General features: G+C 41.0%; 1 protein-coding gene across 3 annotated transcripts in view; it reads right to left on the reverse strand.

The window, feature by feature from the left end:
• The window catches only part of KaiR1D (Kainate-type ionotropic glutamate receptor subunit 1D), a 415,379-nt gene that overhangs the window by 114,003 nt on the left and 275,337 nt on the right, over window positions 1-26,039 (reverse strand). The gene's annotated exons all lie outside the window — the stretch shown is intronic.

Consider the following 26,039-nt stretch of genomic DNA (forward strand, 5'->3'; position numbering starts at 1 on the left):
TTTTAATGCGATGATCTTTAGTATTGATTGAATTGATCGAAACTTCAGTATTGTTTAAAATTTTCCTTTGAAATTGAATTGAATGTAATTGAAATTTTGATTTAGAATTCAGCTCGAGTTCTTGAATTCTAATTAGTTCTAAATGCACACACCTGATATTTGATATCAACCAAATGAGGAATCATTAACATGGGTTTAAACGGCCGACGTTTTTTACTACACTTGCTTCGTTGACGTGCGCGACAGTCTGTTTGTATTCGTACTCTCAAGCTCTACCGTCGTCTCTCTTACACAACACAAATGGTAGAACAACATTCGAGCAAAAAGAAAATTATCAAATAACTATCATATGACATGTGTGATTTCGTTCTAATTTCTCAATTTGGTGTAAATTAAACCATTTCTGAGCAGAAATATCTTATTATGAGAAAAACTCAAATAAACACATTCGTTACGGTCTTCGGCGACAATGTCGTATGACAGAGCATGTCATATAACATTTTAGTTTGTTACTGTAATTTGATAGCTTGTTTTGCAAGTGTCGGAAGCAACGGCAGTCACTTTTCACAGAAAATGTGTCGACTATGGTGTCCCCTTACAAGACTGGTCAGGAACAATTTTCAATTACATGGATGAACGAGCAGAAACAAAGAAGCTTTTACGAAAGGTACAATTGAGGATCAACAATAGAAAAGGGCCCATCAGCATTTGTAAACAAACCTTTCCAAAGCCCATTCCTCATAAATCGAAGGTCCCTCACACAAACCAACACCATCATCGTGTAGGTAGAAGTTTCCCCTATCTGATGATGGTGTTGGTTTGCGTGGGTGGCCTTCGTTTCGTGAGTCAAGGGCTTTGGAACGGTTTGTTTACAAATGCTGATGGGCCCTTTTCTATTGTTGATCTAGAATTGAGGATCACCCTAAAGTTAGGAGAAGTATGGCAACTAGGAAGCATAAAATTTACAAATCGAAGGTTACCAACTAGCATTGGGCGATCTTGAGGCAAGAATCGATCTAAGTGAATCGCGTTCTTCGTTGGCTCGATCGGCCGACCGTGGCAAATCCACCTTGGTAAAGCCGAGAAGGGAAAACTCCTTTGGGATATGGCCTACGTTTGGCCAGATAATAGAAACAATCAATTCGAAACTAACGATTTAAAATTGGCTCACTACTTGACTAGCCTATTGATTCCAAGCAAATCGATTAACGTACCCCATTCTAGTCGAAATTCTACTACTACATAATGTTTGTTTTGATTCGCTATGAAAGTTTGACAGATAAAATGAGGGGTTCGTGGATTTTCCTATGTTTCGAGGGGTGAATCGATTAGCTTGGGACCAAAGAGAGTACCAGAGCTGAGCCAAAAAGTTGAGTACGTTGTTTCGGAACATTCTAGTCTTAGAGTTACCTCTATGATAATAGTGTTTGGTCCTTGACAATTAGGCTCGGAAACTGTTTCCAATTTCACGAGCCGGCCGTGTGCTGACGGATGACCTTTTTAAGGTCCAACATAAAAGAGGTCCTATCGGACGAATACGTAATTAGCACTCGGACGCCTGATATTAAAAGCGGCCGATTTTGGGCAATGGCCGTTCTTTTCTCCCAATTTTCCTTCATCCCGTCATCCTAGTTTTGTATGGTTGTTTGTAGTTCTATGGTGGACATAACGCAACGGCACAACATTTTCACAGCGATACAGAACCCCTCTGTGGTTTACTGCTGTTCTTGCACAAGAAACGTGAAGGTTCTGAATATATAACATAAATGACAAAAACCTCTGAACTTGTAACCAAACGGTTACAGCCTCACAAGTGTTCCCCGGTAGTCGCTCGGAACCAATGGCGAATCCCAACAATCCCCTTTCTGGATCAGCACATGCCCTTTTCGAATCAGCAAGTGCGTCTCCTCACACCAAAAAATTCTGAATTTTACTGGAGATGTACACATCCATGCATGCAAACATTCCTACATGTAAACTTCCTTTTCACGTAAACTAGCAGCTTGCAAGAAATGTTGCAGACAAAAGTGGACAGTTGCATACAATATATGGAATATTGCATGACATGTCTCATAAATTTACACGATCTATAATCTAAACTTGTATGATATATGACGCTCCATTTATGTGCATCATAGTAACGGAAATATACAACACCTTTTTTTTAGCTGTGCTGAATCTGCAAGTGCCGGTAATGAATGAATGTGAAGCAAACGCACCCACATCTTGTCAACTAGTGGCGAGACATGTAATGCCTAGGAAGCTACCGGTGTTCAGCGGTAACCCGGAGGAGTGGCTAACCTTTTGTAGTGCCTTCAACACATCCACAGAAGCGTGTGGGTAAGCAGTCCGCAGTCGACTCTTACTGCCTGCATCGGTGCTGCAGGTGATGCAGACGTTGCAGCTTCTATACGGGCGTCCGGAGCAGATAATCTACGCATTGCGTGCAAAGATTCATGAGTGTGCGACTTACCTTGTGAAGAGCTGGTCCGAAAGTGAGTGGAGAGTTGCCCGTGTGTGTTTATGAAGCGTTGCCATGGAGACCTCCGTTTACCGGTTTGCGCTTACAGCACATGGCTTGCTGACTTGTTAAGTGTCAAGTTAAGACCTGCTTACACTAGCACTAATATATGTCACACAATGAGGTTCCTGCACCCAAGGCAGAAAACCTGCATACACTTATCGCCTTGGGGTGGCAGTGTAAGATTTCTGCGATCATCTGGAAGCAGCGTGTCAAGTGTTGCACCTGTCCAACCCAGTGCTACCATAGAGGTAACTATAAGACTAGAAGGTCCCGAAATAACGTGCTCAACTTTTTGGCTCAGCTCTGATACTATCTTCGGTCCCAAGCTAATCGATTCACCCCTCGAAACATAGGAAAAACCAATAACCCCTCATTTTATCTGTCAAAGTTTCATAGCGAATCGAAACAAACATTGCGTAGTACTAGAATTTCGACTAGAATGGGAAACGTTATTCGTTTGCTTGGGACCAATAGGCTAGTCAAGTAGTGAGCCAATTTTAAATCGTTAGTTTTGTATTGATTGTTGGTGCTACTGCAGAAGCTAGTGGACAAGTTACCGGCAAATCTAAAACTGGAATTGGTGACGTTCAAACGCCAGTTTCTGGTGGTTTTGTAAATATGTTGTTTATAGTTTTACCAACAATCAATACGAAACTAACGATTTTAAATTGGCTCACTACTTGATTAGCCTATTGGTCCCAAGCAAATCTATTAAAGTATCCCATTCTAGTCGAAATTCCAGTACTACACTATTTTTGTTTTGATTCGCTATGAAAGTTTGACAGATAAAATGAGGGGTTCGTGGATTTACCTATGTTTCGAGGGGTGCATCGATTAGATTGGGACCGAAGAGAGTACCAGAGCTGAGCCAAAAGTTTGAGCTCATTTCTTCGGGACCTTCTAGTCTTAGAGTTACCTCTATGGTTTTACTGAGTAGTTTAGTTAGATTTATTGAATTGAAATTGAAATCTAAATCACAGAATTGAATATCTTTAGAATTCACCTCCCTTTATGAACATCCCTATTCCCCTATTCCCACCCTACATAAACCTTCTACTTCCATTATGTGCAGTGTTGCCAGATAAACCGATTGATCGGTATTTATATCGATATTCAAACTTGATACCGATATACAGATGAAGTTTCTCAGAATACCGATTTTTGAGTTTTAATACCGATTTATACCGTTTTTTTTTATTAATAATCAAAATGATTACTGCCTGCCTGCACTGAATTGTCAAAAGAAACTAGTGTGAAAAAAAAATTCCCTTTGAAAATTAAAATTTTAGACGTGTTTTAAAAAATCATCTTAAAAAATGTCTTATGCTTGATACTATTTCGACTAATGCTTCAATTTCCTCGCCGTTTTTACCAAAGAGTCGAGAAACAGCTGATGGCTCATTTCCGTCCACCTTACGCTGTAAATTATTTTCCGATTCCTTCCGGAAAGCTATTTTGGCTTCCCTTGGAAGCTTTTATCTGGCTTCGCTCGAAAGGTTATTCCGTCTCCTCCTGTCAGTTTTTTCAACTTCCCCGGGACTTCAGAATTGCTTCCAGAGTTTTATTGTGGTTCCATTAGCTTCAGGAAAACTTCAGGAACTTTTCAGAAGTTCTTAAACTTTAGAACAGTTCGAACTTTTGGGTAGGTTCCGATAAATTAAAGATAGTTTCATCTACTACTGTTCAAATCCGAGAACCCGGGAATCTCAGGAAAGCCCAGAGAACTCCAATGAACTTAAGGAAGCTGAAATATTTTGGAAACTTCACAAGCCTTAAGAATTTTAAAGAAATTTAATGGTTTTCAGGATAGTTCCACTTGTTTCAGAAGAATTGAGATAACTTTAGGGAAGCATTAGGACATATAAATTCAAGGAATTTTCTGAGCTTTAAATGAGTTCCGAGAAAGTCAGGGAATTTCCGGAAACTTCAGTTAAGGTCCGAGAGGTTCATGGAAATTTTGGAAACGTAAGGGAAATTACATGAACTTTAGAAAATTGTGAGAACATTTTGAGGGAACTTTTGTGTTTTTTATTGATAGTTTCGAGATCTTAGAAAAAAAATCGGGAAGATCAGCTTTAATGCTGATGTTCATTAATTAAAAAACTACAAAGCACAGCTCAATGGGGTTGTACGCAATGGTGACGTAGGACTACGTGGTTTTATATAATAAATCTTATTTTTAACTAGAGCAGAAGCTTCTGTTTTGTGTAGGAATAGGAATTTGAGCGGGGTTCTCTCTATTTATACTCTTAAGTATGATGCGCTTGACATTGATGGCCCACAGCGACTCATGAAGAACTACTGATTTCGATCAATGGCGGTGCGGCTTCTTCCTCCTTCTATGGATGCTCATGTGGGCTGCAGCTTGCTTGTTGTGTACTGGAGGACACCACCACTCACCACGCGGTGATTGAATAAACACCGTTTGGTGAGATCGGATGTGATTCAACTTTGAAATCTGTGTTAGGGAAATCGCTTTTCCCAGGCAATCGGTGATAATTTTAATTTTCATAGCAACAGTTACTCATTCGTTAAATTTTCAATAGTGACATTTTGAAAAATGATAAAGTCTTAATTTTAACAGAAACGTAGAATTAAAATACATCATCTCAGGTTCAATATAAGACCACTTTCATGCCGCGACCCACTTTGGTGTTTGAAATTGAACCCCAATGTTGCCTTCAAGAACATGGTATGTTAGATTTAAATATATCTAGATAGAGCTGGAATCAGGCGAAACAGCTTTTGTAGGCACGCCCACCCAAATCAATATTACCGTCGATTAGGGGAAGTCTTACCCTACCTAATGGTGATGTTGATTTGTTTGAGCGAGTTTTGACTTTCTAGACATAATCGAAAGAAGTCATTGTTTACAGCTATATCTTGATATGGGAACTGACATCCGTGATGGTTGAGTAATGCTGTGCTATTAGGGTGTTAAACACATGAGACTGGTGAGATTTATGTTGTTTGGATTGAGGGTGATGCGCTTGGCATAGATGTGGAGTGCAGCTCACTGTTTGCAGGCAGCCTTTCGTTATGTGCTGGAGAACGATATTCAACGCCACACGCCGAAAGCGCTGCCGCTGCTGATGCCAACGACTGGACACCACCACACACGGTGATTGAACTGAATCCGATGAGCGGGGGCAGCCTTGATAGCTAGTTGCTTGCGGGGAGCCTTTCGTTGTGTACTGCAGGACACCACCACTCATCACCCGGTGATTGAATAAACACCGTTTGGTGAGACCGGATGGAATTCAACTTTGAAATTTGTGTTAGCGAAATCGCTTTTCACAGGCAATCGATGATAATTTTAATTATCATAGCAACAATTTCACATTCGTGCAATTTTCAATAGTGAAATTTTGAAAAATGATAAAGTCTTTAATTTAGCAGATGCGTAGAAACATTTCTAATCCATTGGTGACAAAAATTTTGAAATTGGTTCAGGGGCAGCTGAGTTATTAACGTTTCATAATTTTGTTACATGTTCCATTTTTGGTTTTCACAAAGTGTACCCCCATATTGAAATCACAGACGTAGGCCCACGTAAAAAAAAGATGAGAACGCTAAACAAAATTCAGGGACTTTTAAAGAAGATAAGAGATTTTCCGGTAATTCCATAATAACCAGTAAAGCTACGAGTTCTTTGAGGATGATCAGAAAACTTCAAAACAGCCCCATTAATTTTAGGAAAATTGCAAGAACTTTCAAGGAGTTCCGAAGAATTATGGAATATTTAGAAGTAAAATTCAGGAATGTTCCGAAAACTTCAGGATTATTGTGGGATTTTCAGGGATGTTTTATGAATATCAATAGAGCATATGACGAACTTCAGGGAATATTGTGCTAACATCCCCAGAAATCTATTTCTTCTAGATATTTTCCCATCTTCTCCTTGAAGTATCTTTCGACTGTTCCGTAAGCCCTCTGGCGTCCGACTTTTTCCAGAAGTTTGTTCCAATTAACCTTAAGAAGTTTTTCGAAGTGTCTCCTGGAAATTTCTTCCGTCTTCTCCAAAAAGTTCAATTAAAGTTCTACCGGATGTATCTATCGAGTTTTCCCAGAAGTTTGTTTCGTCTTCCTCTGGAAGTTTCTCCATAAGTCACTCTCCGTAATTTTTTTCCCGACTTATTGGAAGGTTTTTCCGAGCTTCTCCTAACTTCCCCTGGAAATGGCTCCTCCGGGATTTGCTTCCGATTTCCAAACTTTTCTGGCTTCTGGATTTGTTCCGAAATTTTCTAAAAAGTTTAGCCAGAATATTCTCAATATTTGTTTTGGATGATCCCCATCGGATGTTTTTTAGATATTTTTTGAACTTCTTTCAAACTTTCTCCACAAGATCTTCTTTATTCTTCCTTTGGAAGTTTTAACGGTACCATTAAGAGACTAATTCAAATATTTCCCAGAAGTTTCTTCCGACTTACATGGAAATTTTGATTGTAGTCCAAAAGTTTGAAAAAATTAAAATTAATTAAAATAGTAAATACCGATAAATATCGATTTTTTAATCATTTTGTACCGATAATCATGAAAGCAATCTGGGAACACTGACTGATCATGCGTAACCACCAGCAGTCACAGTTGACCACAACATGAAACGTCATTGAGCGTGTGGTAGGGACTAGAGTCGGTGTATAATGAGTCACGCCAAGAGTGAAGCCAAGTCTACCTATTGAACTATCAAATCGGCTACCTATCGTGCAAAGTAAATAAACATTACGATGCTATGAAAGGTCTACGAAAGGTATTGCAATGAAATATAAAATAAAATTGAAGAAATCATCATAAACACGCAGCGAGCATTAAATGGTCATGGGATACGTTTGGTTTTGATCAGTAATGAGAATTTCTACTATTTTTTGATAAGATAATTTGACAAAATCACTGATATTATGATTCACTACAGCCCTTATTTTTGGTTCTCGCTAGAAGTCATTTAAAGTTGATGTAGAAGTCCTCTGTTGCCAAGTGATAAGAAAGGGAATCCTTCGGAAACCGTGATGCGAGTTCAACTGTTTTTCTCTTGGCGTGACTCATTATACACCGACTCTAGTAGGGACGATCGGTATCGAAGCCGATAAAACTGCTTGTCACCGTGGGATCAATCTTTATTAGGTGAACGAATTTCACAACTAAAAGTTCGGCGGTGTTTTTTAAAAAAAGACTTATTATAATTTTTGGTCTATTAGTGAACATTTTGTGTGTCTGGTGCACCGCAAGAAGAGGCTAATCAAGCCATCGGTGAAGTGCCGGCAAGACTGCGTGTCCAGTGTACCGCAAGAAGCCAGTAGCCTTCGCCACCGACGCCATCGGAGATGTGCCGTGTGCAGCTAGATAACCCAGCACATCAAGGAGGACACGTCAGACGAATCCATCGATGTTTGCCAGCCGCCCGATGCATCGCCAAGGAACGAGTACTGTGACAGGTGACGCTTAATCCCCTTCCTTATCCTAACCTCCTCACTTTGCACAAACGAAACATGAATTTAAAAACAAAACAAAAAAACAATAAATACACTAAATTGAATTAAGCTAACTCAGTTTTAGTCCATTATTTTAAACACGCAATTCCCTATTTCCTCTAACACTCTTTTGAAGTCCACCTTGGATAAGTTTAGGGGATTATTTCAGCCCCTTGTTTTTGGGAATGTGACGTTGTGAACTAGGTAGAAGTATCCGAGCCACGGTGAAGTGAACGCGTGTTTTGGATTCGGAGACAAATTACCCCGTTTCAGCCTGAAATCGTTCTACTCCAGCTGGAAAATCGACTCTCAGCCGTGTCGCGAGTGAGAGTACGACGTTTACCGTGAGTGAAAGCTGGCCCCGTGACTGCGGAAAAAGGAACATTGTTCTGGTAGTGCAGTGAAAAGGGTGCCGGATCGCCATTAAAGGAGCGATTCGTTTTCCTGGCTTTAAGCATCCATCTGACACCCGCCGTCCTGACTGCGGTGGCTCCGCCAATAGAGACAGTCTCGCCACCGCAGTTAATCGTCAAGCAGGCGATACCAAAGGTGAGTTCGCTTGGGCAGAAACACTGCGGTGAGTCGTTACCAACGTCGACGAGGGGGTTCCAACAGACGAGCCCCGATAAGTGTCAAGGACAGCTGCTAAGCAGCCAAAGAAGCAAACCGCTCAGCACAGTCCGTGCTTTGTAGCAGCAGAACCACCTCCAGACCGTCATCGGAGGGCCTCACCGAACAGCAGCAGCAACAGCGAGGAGGAGAACACAGTTAAGTAGATAATAGACGTCTAAAATTGATTCCTTCTTGTTGTTTTATTGTTTCACCCCAATCCGAAGTACCCTTGCTCGAGGCTGTGTTATAGGCTGGCAGGTAAGCCGAAACTTACAATGCGTCATCACCCACTTCTGCATGGAAGTCCGGTGAACCCTACGTCCGCAACAAGGCCAATACCACAACAACGAACCAGCATACGGGAAACCAGAATAAAGGTGTGAATTCTCATAGTACTCCGAGCTGCACTCTATTTCGCATTCAACCGGTTAAGCTCTTCAACAAGGACCAGACTACTATCGACACGCTGGCCTTCATCGACGAGCGCTCGAACGTTACGTAAATGGAGAAGAGTCTTGCTGACTCGCTCCAGGTTGCAGGAGTAAAGAACCGTCTATGTCTGACCTGGATGAGCAACATCACTCTTGAAGAAGAAAATTCCCTGCAAGTGAAGATCGAGATTGCGGGAACTGGCGGTAAGAAGCGACATGTACTCGAAGATGTTAGGACAGGTTGCTATGAACATCTGAGGAAGCTGCCAATAAAGGATTTCTAATCCTGATCGGTGCGAAGAACACTAACAAATAAGAGAATCAATTACTGCCAAAACTCGCTTCGGGTGGGCGATACCGAAAGGAACGATCTATCCGAGCAACAACCTACACATCTATGGCTGCGACACGGAGAGTGAGCTGCACGAGCTAGTGAAGCAGTACTTCACGGTTTAAAATACGGGAGTTTCAGTGGACCGGATCCCCGAATCCGAAGATGACAAGCGGACTAGAGCGCTACTCGAAAGGACAACAAAACGGACCGAAAACGGTTTCGAAACCGGGCTGCTATGGCGCTATGATTACGTTGAGTTTCCTGAAAGCTACGTCATGGTGGTCCAACGACTGCAGTGCTTGGAGCGGCGATTGAAGGCGAGTCCGGAAGTGTTCAAGAACGTACAGAAACAGATAGTGGAATACCAGGAGAAGGGATACATTCACCAAGCGACGGATATTGAATTAAGATCAGCTGATCCACGCCGAATTTGCATTGTATAGGATGCAGCGGCGACAGTGGACGGAGTCTCCTTAAACAGCATGCTGCTGAAAGACCCGGATCTAGTGGAACCCCTACCGGACGTTCTATCCGGCTGTCGGCAACGAAGAGTTGCGGTTGAATATTTATTTATTTATTTTATTTATTTATTTATTTCGTCAACCAACGTAGACTAGTACAAATACAGCACATACATCACATGGTTTCTGGGGCAACCGATCATGACCTTCGAAGTCGACGTAGCAACCTTTGGATCAACGTACTCACCATGCCCTTAAAAGACTTGAATGCAGCTGAGCACGCATAGCGGTATCCGAGAGCAGCAGAGGCAATTCAGCTTCGCCACTACGTCGATTACTATCTGCAGAGCTTTGACAGTGAAAAAAAGGCGTGCCAGGTTGTAGAAGAGCTCAAACTGGTCTATGAGCAAGGCGGTTTCATCATCCGAAACTGGTTGTCCAACTCATCCGCAGTTCTCAGACGGGTGTGCTGGGGATGCAGTGGAAGGTTGGAGAGGACGTGTTGGTCTTTTCCAGCGATGTTAGTTAAGGTGGAAGCAGTCAGTCCTACGAAGCGGATGCGCGCTGCGTAATGAGGTAATACGTTCCGTTAGGCCTTCTCTCGCACTTCCTGATCCATGGACGTGTAGGCTGGATGGGATGATGTAGTGGAGGGCACAATCATGGAGCGATAGTGTGATTGGGCTGGACTGTTCAAAGAGCTAGGAGTTATTCGGAGCTCATGAAAACATTATGCAGCAGTCACAGTCTACCCATTAGGCGAAAGGTATTCCGGGCAGACTCTAAGACCGTCCTCGCTTGGATCAATTCCAACCACCGCCGCTATAGACAGTTCGTAGCCTGCAGGATTGGCGAGATTCTGTCGAAATCTAATCCCAACGTTGCAAACGACGGTACAAAGTAGCGAAACAGACCAAATTTGAAGCCCAACGGTAGCTGGTTCAGAGGACCGGAGTTCCTAAGGAGTTCGGAGGAACAATGGCTTCTACAAGCAGATGCAGAATTCACCGAGGAGGAAATAAGGCCTTGCCATATCCACATCCACGACCTGCAAGAGGAGATCAACGATGTGGGCCGATTTTCGAATTACGAAAGGCTCTGACGGACACAGTTGCTTACATCTATCGCTTTGAGGATAACAGTCTTCGAAAGCGAACAAAACAACAGTTATTGACTTCCCATCTCAGCAGCGATGAACTTGCAAGGCCCGAGAATGCTCTCTGGCGGCTGACTCAACAATCCGGGTTTCCTGACGAGATGGTACAACTCAAGAAGACGCAGGAAGGGCACTGGTCAAGGCTTAATCGTACCAGCCGAATCTACAAACTATCGACGAACACGGAGTCATCCGAATGGACACACGAATTGCCGGGGCCATATGGTACCAATTTTCCCATCATCGTTCCAAAAGGACACCGCTTAACCAACCTGATTGTCGACTGGTACCACAGACGCTACCTTCATGCAAACCGTGAAACAGTCACCAATGAAGCCCGGCCTTGTCTACGTGCACTCGTGCGGAATGTAGCAAATTCCTGTATGTCGAGTGCAGAGTGTCAAAAGCTAAGCCATCGTGCCCACGCGAAGCACCGCTTCCGGAGGCGAGACTCAGTCCCTTCATCCGACCGTTTACGTTCGTTGACTGAAAATTTTAATAGTCCACTACGTTAAATCCATTGAAATTTCGTTAAGATACGGTGATTTGCATTTGGGGTCAAATCAACCCAAGGGTACAGACAACGTACACGGCGAATGAGAACGACTCAAATTTGAGCTTAGTTCACTCATAATCGCCAAAAGTGCAGGAACTCAGCGATGAGTAAAATTTGTCTCATGGTTTCCTGTGGAAAACCTAAAAAATCTGCCGAAAAATGAGGAAATTGACGAAAATTTTATTCAGTCTCGGAGTAATACCAATAGACTGAGTAAATCCAATCTTTACTTTTCTCAAATTCGGGAATTTTTCTCTGGAAAATCCTAGAAAAACCCGGGAAAACATGAGGCAAATTTACTCATCGCTGAGTTTCGGCACTTTTGGCGATTATGAGTGAACTAAACTCAAATTTGGGTCGTTCTCATTCGCCGTGTAAGTATTTCAATTAAATTTTTCCAATAAATGAACAACTGGAACAGAAAATCAGAATTTCTGAATTAAGATAATTTAAATTTCATAGATTGATAACTTTAACGTTTTCTACCATGCATGCAAAATTCTCCAGCTGCTAAATGGGGATGAATTGTGCTACTTACTTCGCAGCCAGCACAACGGCCAGCATTTATCCGAGCGTAAAATATGCCCCAAGGCACTAATGAAAGTAGCTGTTCAACAATAAAAGTGCAAATCATTCGAACACGGGCTACCAAGCACCGTCTAACTCATCTCGGTGGACCAACAGCAGTAGAACAAACTATCAGAAATCCATTTGGTAGCTTCTAGCATCGTTCCAGGCAGAGGACTCTAAAACGGTTCCCGTTACTGCGGTCAGTCATCGTTTGCAGAAATCATCATCCCCGGTCGTACATCCTGTTAACTTCTTCCTGCTGCCCCCCCCCCCCCCCACATACCATGCGAGATTTAGCATGACTTTGCTAACCTGTTACAGCGACCCTTTTGTGTCTGAAATGCTTTGCACACTGCGGACGTTGAGACTCGGATGGTAATGTGATGAGCTACAACAGTATTCAGCCTTCGGCAAACAAAAGATGGCAAATTGACCCATTCCGAGCTCGGTTTCGGAAAATGGTCCGGTTAATCAACCGGCTACTAGCTTCCTTGTGTGCGTGCGATTGTGTGAGGATTATTCCTAATGCTACTGATCACTGTGGTGCCCCATTGCACCAGTTTTAGGGTAAACCAACCAGAAAGTGGGTACCGAAATGCAAAGCACCTAAATCAATGTGAGGTAGATGCGTTATATATTGGATTTGACAGCCACAGCACACACCGACTGGTGCAAAGCGAGTGGGAATGTGTCTTTCCAGAAAGGGAGGGTGGTTGGCTGGGATCAACCGCTTCAATTGACTGCTTTCATTCAGCTTGTGAACGTGCACGAGTCGGTCTGAGTTGATGCCGTCGGGGACGGGTGGATTATTCATTGGGTGTGATTTACTGCATTTACGAGGGGGCAGTGTGATCAGATTTCAACAAAAGAAGGGTAGAGCATGTTTATGTAAGTTCAAACAATTGAAAAATTAGAATAATTGAAATACAGAGGAATATATTGAAATATCAATCGAAAACAGGAACAACAAACAGTAGAACTGACAAGATAAATATAGAGTTACAAAAACAGAACTAAAGCTGAAAAATTAAAAAGCATATAAAAAGAACTTGACAATCAAAAGAAATGATTTGGAAAATTAATGTAAATTGAGGTGTTCTGTGAATGACGTCAAATTAAGTCATAACAGACGCGAAATTCAGAGTAACGAACTTTTCAGTTTCGGAGAACTTAATGTTACATGACATGTTTGGTTTACGTCTCATCCTTTATGCCAAATAAGGATTCCTTCGCGTTATTTCTAAGTGTAGAAAACACATCAGCAGAAAGACAATTTTAAACCTCTCTGTAAACACTGTTCCATTCCAAACCCGAGTAACACCGCTCACTTTCGAAGAGTTAATCTGCCAATCAGGCTGAAGTGTTCGTTGTCCGTCATCCGGTTCCAACCAAGTTTGCCATTTGATTGTTCAACTCAGTCGGATGATCAGTCAAATGAAATGTCAATAGTTGAAGCATTGTGGCAAAGGAGACCTGGTCGGCATTTCCCGGGACTGTATCAATTCAGGACGGCAACCATCATCAGTTAAGTATAAAGGATTGTCGTGCATTGCACCTCAGGGACAACTAATCACTGTCGTTCGTTTACATTGGCTCTGTCTGTGCGGTTGAAATGCCCGGGGTGGATTAAATGCCAATTGTAGTTGTGTTCTGTACCTGCCTAGGATTTTTAATTGTAAATTTAGTAACAATTTGATGATCATTTTGAGTGCCATTGGCGGTTCAAATTACTCAGATAACCAAAATCCGTGCTAAGTACACGAAAACTAATAATTATAAACCATGGCCCACTTAGTAATGGAACAAACTCTTTTGCTTATTACAGCACTCCTAGTGGACGTTTTCGGAAGCTTTGCTGTTGTCTTTGTTGTCAACAACAGTGTATTTTGTCAGTTCCCTCTTCCCTCACCAACCTCTGCTGGAATTGAACCCAGACCCATTGGGGTGAGAAAGCAGTCACGTTTAACACGACACCACCGGCGCCGGCTGATTTTCTTGACGACCAGGAAAATCTGTCTCTGCTCTAAAATTTTCTAGTTTGCTTCTAGAAATATATTTGACCCATGTTTAAGACCTTCCAAGAATCTGCAGAAGGTCTTCCGCAAACTTTTCAGATAAATTCCGAAGGAGCAAAAGATGCACACCCATTTTTTATCGCTGGAAACCAGGCTGGATTTTGCCGAGCTGGAAAACCAGCAATCCTTTCAGCAAATACTTTTTGCTAGAAGTTTGATGGAAAACCAGCAATTTTTTCCCTAAAACGAGATGCGTATTTTACTGGAATTTCATTATTTGGTCTGGCATTTGGTAATTGCCCCGCCGCTTCGTCGAAGTCGCTGCTTTGAAATTGCCCAGTATTTTTCGATCGGTCGCAATTCCAGGCAATTCAGAGGATTCATTAGCTTGGGGACAAAATCGATCTTGTTGGCAGCATACCACTCCAGAACCACCTTGGAGTAGTGACAGCTGGCCAAATCGGGCCAAAAGATGACTTTCCCTCTATGCTTGCGGATGAACGGCAATACACACTTTTTCAGGCATTCTTCGATGTAAACTTGGGATGTCATCGTTGAGAACGTGACGAATGATTCCGTTTTCAGGCCACAACTGTAAATCGCTTGCCAAATCATGGCCTTCTTCGCGAACTTGTCGGCAAACACGAACTTGAATCTTCCCGGCACATTCCCGACGTCCAGTTGCGATGTAAAACTTTTGACCGGGAGCTGCTTAAAATCGAGTTTGACGTATGTTTCGTCATCGATCAAAATGCAACCCCTGTGTTGCGTCAAAACACGGTCGTACACGCTTTTTAGCCACGGAATTCTACTTCATGTGCCGGTTCGGATGTTTACTGGCTTTGGACGACTTGTATCCTTCCCTGGCAAGGATGTTCCGCACCGTTTGAAAGTTGGCGTTGTACCTTCTGGCCACATCTCGGATCGAAAGACCTGGGTTGGCTTTAATGCACCTCAGCTGCTGGGCAGTTGATGATCCCTGGTACCAGTTTTTTTTCGTAGGTCCGCTGATTCCTTTCCACACTCAGGGTTTCCTGGTAGGTTTTGAGCACTCGTTAAACTGTTGTTTTCGGCATCTTCAGCACTTTAGCCAGCTTGGAACCGGACCACTCCAGATTCTACAGGTTCGAGTACCATTTGACGTTACATCTGAACGCGATCGACTACTTTGATCAAACTTGCACCAGTTGTTCTGTGTAGAAGTGTAAACAAACCACTGTCAAAGCTTTTTGATTCCCAACACTGGAGGCGTGCTAGCGCCGTGGGAGGGGCGTACCAATTTACTTTTAGTCAGCCTTAGGGTGTCCTAGAATGTCTAAACACGACTTTGGAACATCCCTACTTGTTTCAGATGACGTTTAATCAGCTGATTATCACGCTGAATCATTGTTTACATTTCTACGGAAAAACGTAAACAGATCGTGCACAAATGGTGTACTGTCCCCAACATTTCTCTCGAAGTTGGGAGGTGTAAGCATCGGAGCCGTTCAAAACGCGATTCGGAAGTATGGTGATGAAACAACTTCCTAGGGCAAGCAAAGATCTGGATGTAAAACCGAGCCCTGTTGACCAAAATCTGGACTGGGGAAATCGCGCAAGCTTTCACTTGCAAGAAAAGTGCTTCGGTTCGAGACGTGGCTAAAAAAGTGAGATCGTCGAAGAGTAATGTCCAGCGGGTCAAGGCAAGCATAGACGAGTGCAGTTGTGAACTTTTGTTCATCTACTAAAAAAAAACAAAAAACACAACAGCGGGGCCCTGTTTATTAAAAATGAACACATGAATAATGCTCGTATAACATTTGAAAAGGGATTATCATAAAACAGCAAAAAAGGGTTGTCTTCCATTTAATTCCACTTAAATAATTTTGGTATCCATGACAGATACGTATTTCAACTACAATGTGCAGTCTTCATCAGTGTCATTCCCACTAAAGACTTATCAAAAACCTAACCCCCTTAAGTGCTAGGGGGCAGTGATGGAAAAGTTCGCGAAAACTCACTATGACTCGCGAACTTTTCCCTTGGTGAACTTCGTGAAATATCGCGAACTTTTCCAACACTGCTAGGGGGTTAGGTTTTTGATAAGTCTTTAGTGGGAATGACACTTATGAAGACATTTTGCTAACAACCCAATTTCATTACTTCATTGAAGGGATTATCAATTTTTGTAAACAACTTGCTAGGTTCTTTTCACGAGAACCTAAGTACGCTCACGTAAACCAAGATCTCTAATGGGGAAGGGGAGAATTTCTCCTACCCGATGATGTTGTTAGTTTGCGTGGGCAAATTCGGTTCGTGCGAAAAGGGCTTAACACAAGGGGTAGGTCACTCCACGCACCAATCTTGGGTCAATATTTTCTCAGTGTGCCGATTGTGCCGCTCATAGAGCAAGCTGTGATTTTTTGTAAAATATGAATATAACGGTATATTTGGCAACCCGATATTTCTGACAGCTTGAATATTTTGGTTTGCAATCGCAAGGTTGACATCAGTCTAGCAACAAACAAGGCCAGTTAGACCGTGAGCAATAATTGAACGGCCCCGAAAATGTCGAATTTCGTGTTCGATAAGGATTCTTTCTGCCGACGAATAAAACGCCTCTACGCCAACTGGAAGGACCACCTTGCTGCAGACCTGGCTGCTGGGATACCAGCTGACCGATACGATTACGGTGCTGAGCTTAGTCCATCATCCTGACCAGCAAGAAGAAGATCGACTTCTCGAGCAGATCAAGAAAGACGGTGAAGAGGGCACTCCGTCGGTGAAGCTGTTGGTTCGGGATAAGAACGACAAAGATAAGGTCAATTTTGAAAAGCTGCTGGAGAGATCCAAGGATGGCAAACCGTTGGGCGTCTTCTCCTAGAGCAACTTCCCGGGTGAATTCTGTGAATCATGGCGAGCCTTCGTCAAGGACAAGGGCTTCGACACGGTGGAAATCAGCGTCCCAATCGGGTACACCATGTGCTCCAAGGAGAACTCCGAGGTTATCATCATCAATTAGGCTTACCAGGTAGAAGTATTCAACAAGTGCTTCAAGGATCATATCATGGAGATTATCGATGCTGATAAGGAAGTAAAACATGCCAAACTGTCGGATGGTGTCGAGCAGGCATTGGCGGACAAAAGGTACGACATGGGCTACCCGGTGATTATGCAGTCTTGAAGTTCAGTGCATTCAGCGATAAGAACCATCTGCACTTCGGATAGATCATCTGTGCTCGGGGTGCGCGTTACAAGTCTTACTGCTCCAATGTTGTCCGAACGTTGCTGGTCAATCCGACGGAAACGAATCAGAAGCACTACAACTTTCTGCTCAATCTGGAAGATGCACTGTTAAGGGTGATGATTCCGAGCTAGAAGCTCTCGGAGGTTTTCGATGTCGGAATGGATTATGCCAAGAAGGAGGATCCCAAGCTAAGACATTCGGTTTTGCCATCGGGTTGGAGTTCCGGGAGAATTCGGTCGTAGTACCTCAACCAATGGAAGTCGGTTTAAATAAATATTGTCAGTTAATTAGGTTGAGTGGAAGCAATACAAATTCCGTGTGATTGTGCCGTGAAAGTAATTCGGTATTGTTAAATAGAGTTCGATTATGTAGATGACCAATTGACCATTTCCTGGTGATTTGCTGCTGAAAAGTAGGGTCCTTACAAGGCAACATTCTGTCACTTCTGAGCCGTTGCCTCACGGCATAATCACACGGAATATTTATTGCTTCCACTCAACCTAATTAACTTACAATTTGTTATTTTATGTTACAAAAATCTAAATCCATTTGTTCCATCATTCTACTCTTTAACTTAATTCTAATTTAAAATCTCACTTCAAATGTCGCATCGGCGGTAAGGCCACAGTTGTTACCCTTCACCGCCATCAAAACATATTAATCGTTGCCCCAGTAGTTCGACCAAGAGTTCTTGATTAGCCAGTAATCTTCTCCTTTGAGTTTTCCGTATCCAACCGCCGCCATTGCATGATCCAATCCATCCAAATTGTTCTTGCATTCCGGTTCGTAGTACCCTCCATTTGCGTAGTAGCTGAAAGACTTGTGACCGGCATCGATAGCAATCGACAGTCCTCGGAAGCCTACATTTTGAGTTTAAATGTGAACCGAGAAGTGAATTGCTGGTCTCAGTTCCTCTATTATATTCAATTAGAGTATGTTTCTATAATACACAGTCAAACAGCAAGTAATGTTGTGAACAACTTTATTGACAGCTGTCCAGCAGTGCTTCCATTTTATTTAATGAACAATCCAATTCCTACGAGATTGTGCCGAAGGTGTACCGAATCTACTTTCGGCACACTGTGCTGAGTGACTTACCCCTTAGCTTAACAAGTTTTGTGTACAAAAGTGGATAGGCCCGTTTCAAATGTTACGCGAGTATTATTCATGTGTTCATTTTTAGTAAACAGGGCCCCGCTGTGTCACTTTTTGTCGAGCGAGTGAACTCAAATCCATCCGTGCACTCGTCTATGGGTCTAAAGAGGTCTAAAGAAGCAGAAGAAGCCAAGTGAAAAACAAGCCGCATCCGTCAAACCGAGGGCTCGGAAGTTATACGACCAATTGCTGTGCGGAAAATCGGCGTGCGTTATTATGGACGATGAATCATACGTTAAATTTGATTATAAAACTCTTTCTGGTGATCAGTACTACCAACAATCAATACGAAACTAACGATTTTAAATTGGCTCACCACTTAAGTAGCCTATTGGTCCCAAGCAAACGATTAACGTACCCTATTCTAGTTGAAATTCTATTACTACACTATGTTTGTTTTGATTCGCTATGAAAGTTTGACAGATAACATCAGGGGTGTGTGGATTCATGCAGAACATGCAGGGGTGAGTGAAATAGCTTGGGACTGCTTGGGACCGTTGTTCTGGTACTGAGTGAGCCAAAAATAATAATGATTTTCTTCGGGACCCAGTGGTCTTAGAGTTACCTCTATGGTACTACACCGTTCGTGATGGCCGAAGTGTTGACGACGCGGATAAGTCGATTTTTACCGAAAAATTCGGAAAACAGGCTATGGTTTGGCAACCCTAATAAAATGCGTATGGCAAGGGGTAGGTCATACATACGGTATAGTTAACACAGACCGGACACAGACACTTGCAAATGCTTACACATAGAATGACTCGTATTCAGTGCAGCAAGCTGTTATGTAAACAAGCTTTAATTTTGGTTTGAAAATGAAGTGTTTATATAAAGGTTGCATGAATAATTCCCACTGTGGCATAAAAAATGTTGGACTTTTCCGATTCCCCGCGAAGAATGGCATTCTGAAACAATGAAAACTGTTTTGCGGACTGCCGGAAGATTTTCGAATAGTCTGAAGTAACCGTTAAACCGACTTTGTAGCGTAAGTAAACTTATTTTTCACAAGTGAAGGCTTAACAACAAAGCTTTTCAAACCAATTTTAGTTGCACTTTGGCGAGGAGCATGTGTATTTGGACTGTGGAGGAAAAATCAGAAAAGTTTCCGGGGCGATTCCCTGCTACTCAGATGTCCAGCAAATTTCTCATCTAAAACGCACTGATCGTAGTATGGAGGATGACGTTGATGATATTGAGAACATACATCCAAGCCCACAAACCTCGACAGTATCAAGTATGCAGTATCAAGATATTGAATATTTCGACGAAATTTTCCTACACCCGGATGAACATGACGGCGAAAATAGTGCCGATTTTGTTTATTATTCTCAATCCGTTAATGATACAAGTATGCACTCAAATCTTCCGGAGAATCTTGCATGTAACCAATTTGCCTGGAACAAAACCCAGAGTCAACAGTGTCAAAAATAAAGTTCTGTAAGATCAAAAAGTGATTATTTTGTGTGTTAGATCAATGTGAATCTATTGTGTACTTCACGTCTAACTGGACAAATGATCGTATTTTAAACTTATTAAAAAGTGCGATAAAAGTGCTCGTTTACGTCTCATGTTATTGGTGTCTTCGGTGCGCTTATTTCTTGCATTATAAAGAATAAGTGCACCCAAGACACCAAGAAGATTAAACGTTTTTTTTATCATTAAAAACATAATAACGGAAAACCATGTTCGGGATTACAATACTCTCCACACATTATTCGTTTGTCCGTTTGGCTCAATATTTTGACAGTTCGTTTGGCTCCGCTAGATTCGTATCCGCCGGTCTGTGTTTACTATACCGTCTGTAATAGGTCACTCCGCACACCAATCTTGGGTCATCTTTTTTGTCAGTGTTTCGCAAGTGTGCCGCAGGTACACATCCCGGCAACCCGGTATTTCTGACACCTTGAATGTTTTGGTTTGAAATCGCAAGGATAAATAGGATTGACGATGACGCGGGAAGTGGCGTGTTTTAGGGTTTTATAATGCCCTCAAAGGTAGACCAGAAATCTAGCCTTTCGTGATGTGAAAAGCAACGGTCTATCGGCGGCCGGAAAGAGTTGGAAACAGTGGGGAACATTGTTGGAGACCGATTATAGAGGATGATGAATATGAGTTCTGTAGTGTGTTTTGTGTGAGTTGCAGCATTATTTGAATTAAGGGTGCTAATGGGGTCTGATTAACTAGCTTTTTCTCTTGATCCCACTATAGAACCTACATTTCGTGTTTAGATCTATAAGTGAACCGAGAAGCTGATCTGAGTTGAATATACAGCCAAATAGCACGTAATGTTGTGAACAACTTCAATGAAGAACCAGCCCATGACAGTTGTCCAGCAGTGCTCCCATTTTATTTACAACAATCCAATGCCTACAATATTGTGCAGAAGGTGTGCCGATGGATGTGCCCAAGCTGTGCCGAATCCAATTTCGGCACAATGTGCTCAGTGACTTACCCCTTGGCGTATGGTTATTTTCTTTAACGACGTGTTCGGGGTATAATACAAACCATTTGTGGTATAGTTCAATCATTTGGGTTGTCGTTCGGTTATGGTATTCTTTTATTAGGGAAGCCATTTTTGAGTGTGTTATGCTTTCCAAACCGCTTGTGACAACGGATACAATGACAACCGATGTGCGTGAGTGTTTAAACAAGCGTCTGCTACCCATGATCCACAAACACGACGCCTCAGTATTGTTTTGGCCGGATTTGGCGTCGGTTCATACTCCAAGGACACGGTAGCCTGGTATAAAGCTAACAAGATCCAATTCGTACCCTGCCAAACTGTCCCCAGGCCAGGCCAATCGAAACTTTTTGGGCCCTGACCAAAACATATTTACGGAAACATACTAGGTGGGGTGAAAAGTAACCTCCTTGACCGCCAGAAAGCCCTGCTACTGCAAAAAAGGTTATGATGCCTTGTAGTCCGTTCATATTTAGCCAGACATGCCAAATTTCAGTGCGATACTGTCTTTAGTTTTGTTTTGACAGCTGATTGTTGTTGACGTGTTTGGCATCATGCTGACTATGCCCACTCGAATTGCCGGCGAAAAAGTGACGTCATTTGACATTGGGCGCCTGAAAACTGGTCGTTCCGCTAGAGTAATTTCATCCGCCGGGCTACCAAATGGCGGATGAAACTTAGCAATTTTTTTTTGTGATTTTTTTCGCGGCGGCTGATTACGTGGTCAGTCGTTTTTTCATATCGTCCGAGTATAGATGCCTTTTTTTTTAATCCGCGCCGTGAAATTGGCCTCCGATGGCCATCTTCAAGCGAAGTTGACGGTAAGTACTGAACAGTTTGTTATTAAGTGTAATTATTTTTCAAAATTGATCCGCTGGAGGAATCCGGCTGAGTTAAGCATCCTTACTGATGCAACGCATGCCGATGCCGGATCTTGGTGTTAATTTTTAAGGTAATGTTAAGTTAAAGATTTATTAAAGTTAAGTAAAAGCTAATGTTAAAGTTATTTAAAGTTAAGTTAAATTTAGGTATTTAAAAAATTAAGTTAAGTTAAAATTATGTTAAACTTGTAAAAGTTCGGCTTATTAAGTTAAAGTTATGTTAAAGTTATGCTACAATTATTTTAAAGTAAAGTTAAACTTAAGTTAATGTTATGTTAAAGTAAAAGTGATGTTCAAGATAAGTTGAAATTCAATTAAAGATAAGATAAATTAAAGTTATTATTAAGTTAAAATTATGTTAAGTTAAAGTTTATTCAATCTAAAGTATAAGTTATGTTAAAAATCAAGTTATAACTTTATGATAATGTTAAGTAAATAATTAACTCAATATTAAAGTTATGTTAAAGTCAAGCTAAAATTAAGTGAAAGTTGAAATTTAGATAAGAGCATGTTAAAATAAAGTAAAAGTTAAGTGAAAGTTATGTTATAGGTAAAGTTTAGTTATAATTAAGTTAAAATTATGTTAAAGTAAAGTTAAACTTAAGCTTAAGTTAGTTTAAAGTAAAGTTAAAGTCATGTTAGAGATAAAGTTTTGTTATAGTTAGGTTAAAGTTATGTTATAGTTAAATTAAATTCAAGGTTATGTTAAAGATTTGTTAAAGTTAAGATAAAGTTAAGTTATAGTTAAAGTTATGTTAAAGTAATATAAGTTAAAGTTGATTTGAAGGTTAGTTAAAGTTATGTTAATGTTATGTTAATGTTATGTAAATGTTAATTTAATGTTATGTTAAAGATAATAAATTAAATTTATGTTAAATTTGGTTTAAATTTTAAAGTTTTGCTAAAATTATGTTCAAGTAAAGTTAAAATTAAGTTAAAGTTAACTTAAAGTTAAGTTAAAGTTAAGTTAAAGTTAAGTTAAAGTTAAGTTAAAGTTAAGTTAAAGTTAAGTTAAAGTTAAGTTAAAGTTAAGTTAAAGTTAAGTTAAAGTTAAGTTAAAGTTAAGTTAAAGTTAAGTTAAAGTTAAGTTAAAGTTAAGTTAAAGTTAAGTTAAAGTTAAGTTAAAGTTAAGTTAAAGTTAAGTTAAAGTTAAGTTAAGGTTAAGTTAAAGTTAAGTTAAAGTTAAGTTAAAGTTAAGTTAAAGTTAAGTTAAAGTTAAGTTAAAGTTAAGTTAAAGTTAAGTTAAAGTTAAGTTAAAGTTAAGTTAAAGTTAAGTTAAAGTTAAGTTAAAGTTAAGTTAAAGTTAAGTTAAAGTTAAGTTAAAGTTAAGTTAAAGTTAAGTTAAAGTTAAGTTAAAGTTAAGTTAAAGTTAAGTTAAAGTAAAGTTAAAGTAAAGTTAAAGTTAAGTTAAAGTTAAGTTAAAGTTAAGTTAAAGTTAAGTTAAGTTAAGTTAAAGTTAAGTTAAAGTTAAGTTAAAGTTAAGTTAAAGTTAAGTTAAAGTTAAGTTAAAGTTAAGTTAAAGTTAAGTTAAAGTTAAGTTAAAGTATTTTAAACATAAGTTAAAGTTATGTTTTTGGTAAGTTAAAGTTAAGCATGATGGGTGTTATAATAATCAGATGTTGGCTTCTTCCCCCGGGACACCAGGAATTTGTCCGGATGTGGTCAAAGTGGTTGATGGAACTAAATTTGAGTTCCATTGAACAGATCATAGAATTCTCATGTAATTTGATGTGTCGTATCATGGGGTTAAACCTAATAAAATCTAATCAGTTACTGGCACCCGTGATAGGCCTGAACCTGAATGATAAGGCATCCCCGGGAATATCGTCTGATTTTGGGTAGTTTGTAAGTTTGTGTGTTATTATTATAGTTTTAGATATGTCAATGAAAAAAAAATCAAAAATTTTAGTTATAAGAATTATTGTTGTATGCATATACAAGATAATCTATATCTATAAAAATGAATTTCTGTCTGTCTGTTTGTCTGTCTGTCTGTCTGTCTGTCTGTCTGTCTGTCTGACCCTTATAGACTCGGAAACTACTGAACCGATTGGCGTGAAAATTTGTATACAGGGGTTTTTGGGGCCGTGGAAGGTTCTTATGATGGTTCGAGACCCCTCCCCCTTCTGTAAGGGGGGCTCCAATACAAATGAAACAGAAATTTCTGCATAACTCAAGAACTAATCAAGCAAATGGAACCAAATTAGGCATGTGGGGGCGAGTGTGGGGGTATAAGGAGATAATAATAGGGGGTAGCCCCTTATATAATAGGGGGGGAGGGGCTACGTACAATATAGCATGCTTTTTTTTAAATCGGCGCATAAACTCAAGCTAATATTGAATCCCGAGCAAGACCGGGCACATTCAGCTAGTTTTAAATAAAGTAATGTGAAGGGTTCAACCAACAATCAATACGAAACTAACGATTTTAAATTGGCTCACTACTTGACTAGCCTATTGGTCCCAAGCAAATCGATTAACGTACCCCATTCTAGTCGAAATTCTAGTACTATACAATGTTTGTTTTGATTCGTTTGACAGATAAAATGAGGGGTTAGTGGATTTTCCTATGTTTCGAGGGGTGAATCGATTAGCTTGGGACCGAAGAGAGTACCAGAGCTGAGCCAAAAAGTTGAGCACGTTATTTCGGGACCTTCTAGTTTTAGAGCTACCTCTATGGTTCAACATTATTTACTTTATATTATTAAAATTGCAAAAAGAAAGACAATGGTAGTGCACAAACTACAGCCGCCGGGTAGCGGGGGGCGGACAAAGGGTGACCAAAGCGGCTAAAACGATCAGTCTTTTGACAGGTATCGTTTTCGCCTCACGCGCTCAAATGTTGCAAATATGCGCACCCCCGAGAACAGAATGAGTACCCGGCAATGGACTGAAGCTGGCACGAGTTCTCCGAAGCGGCCGAGGGAGACTCGATGGGTCGGAAAGGTTATGGCGTCGGTTTTCGGGAATTGTCATGGCATACTCTTCGTGGACTACTTCGAAAAAGGAAAAACCATCAACAGCGAGTATTACCATAGAGGTAACTCTAAGACCAAAAGGTCCCGAATAAACGTGCTCAACTTTTTGGCTCAGCTCTGGTACTATCTTCGGTCCCAAGCTAATCAATTCACCTCTCGAAACATAGGAAAATCCACGAACCCCTCATTTTATCTGTCAAACTTTCATATCAAATCAAAACAAACATAGTGTAGTACTAGAATTTCGACTAGAATGGGGTACGTTAATCGATTTGCTTAGGACCAATAGGTTAGTCAAGTAGTGAGCCAATTTATAATCGTTAGTTTACACTGGTTGATAATATTGTCTAACCTCCTCATTTCATTGTTTTATCGTATTACTACGATAACTACGATAACACATTCGGCTAACTTATGAGAAATCCCTGGGAAAATCACAAGTCTACATGACAGCTCATTTTTGCTAGTTTACAGCAATGACACTGATTTACTAAATTTTAAAGTCTAGCCTTTTACTGGTTCATTTTCAGCAAACCAATTTGCTTGAAGAAGATATTAGAATCTGGTGTTTACAATGTTCATGGATCGATTCTGATCCTCGACGTTTCAATTTGTGTAAATTATTGAAAGCTCCTCTTTTAAAAATTTACATATTTTGATTATGTTTTGTCATTGGAATCATATTAAGTTCTTCCACAAATTTTCCTCAGGTTTCCTTGCTTCCTTCAGAATATCAAAATGACGACGTCAACGGCGAAACCACATCCGACTCAAGCAATCTATCCGCTGCCCACTCATGATCGAATTATTCGGAGGCTTTCCGTCCAACCAACAACGACGTCCGGTGCTTCTTCTTCCTCTAGCCACTACTAACTAGTTAGCACGTGCATGTCTGTGATGTGGCAAAAGAGCAGAATCACCAAACCGTAGATTCAACGTTGGTCATCGTGCGTGACTCGGAACGTGACTGGACTGCTACAATCGACTCCCGTCCACCGTGTTGTCCGTCATCATCATCATCGTCATCATCCGAAGGCCCCAGAAAAGAAGCCACACATTGACCGATCCTTCAACATTCCCTTACTTTGTTGAGGGTGATGCACATGCCATCATCATGGTAGCTTGCCGGGAAATTCCTGCAGCAATCCACAGAAATTGAGATTGACAGTTTGCCGGATCGACGCCACCTTCCGTCTGTGGTCCAGCCGGCA

This window comes from Ochlerotatus camptorhynchus, unplaced genomic scaffold (assembly GCF_037179485.1).
Source record: "Ochlerotatus camptorhynchus isolate MF236.1 unplaced genomic scaffold, CSIRO-AGI_Acam_v1.1 ptg000550l, whole genome shotgun sequence".
NCBI lineage: Eukaryota > Metazoa > Arthropoda > Insecta > Diptera > Culicidae > Ochlerotatus > Ochlerotatus camptorhynchus.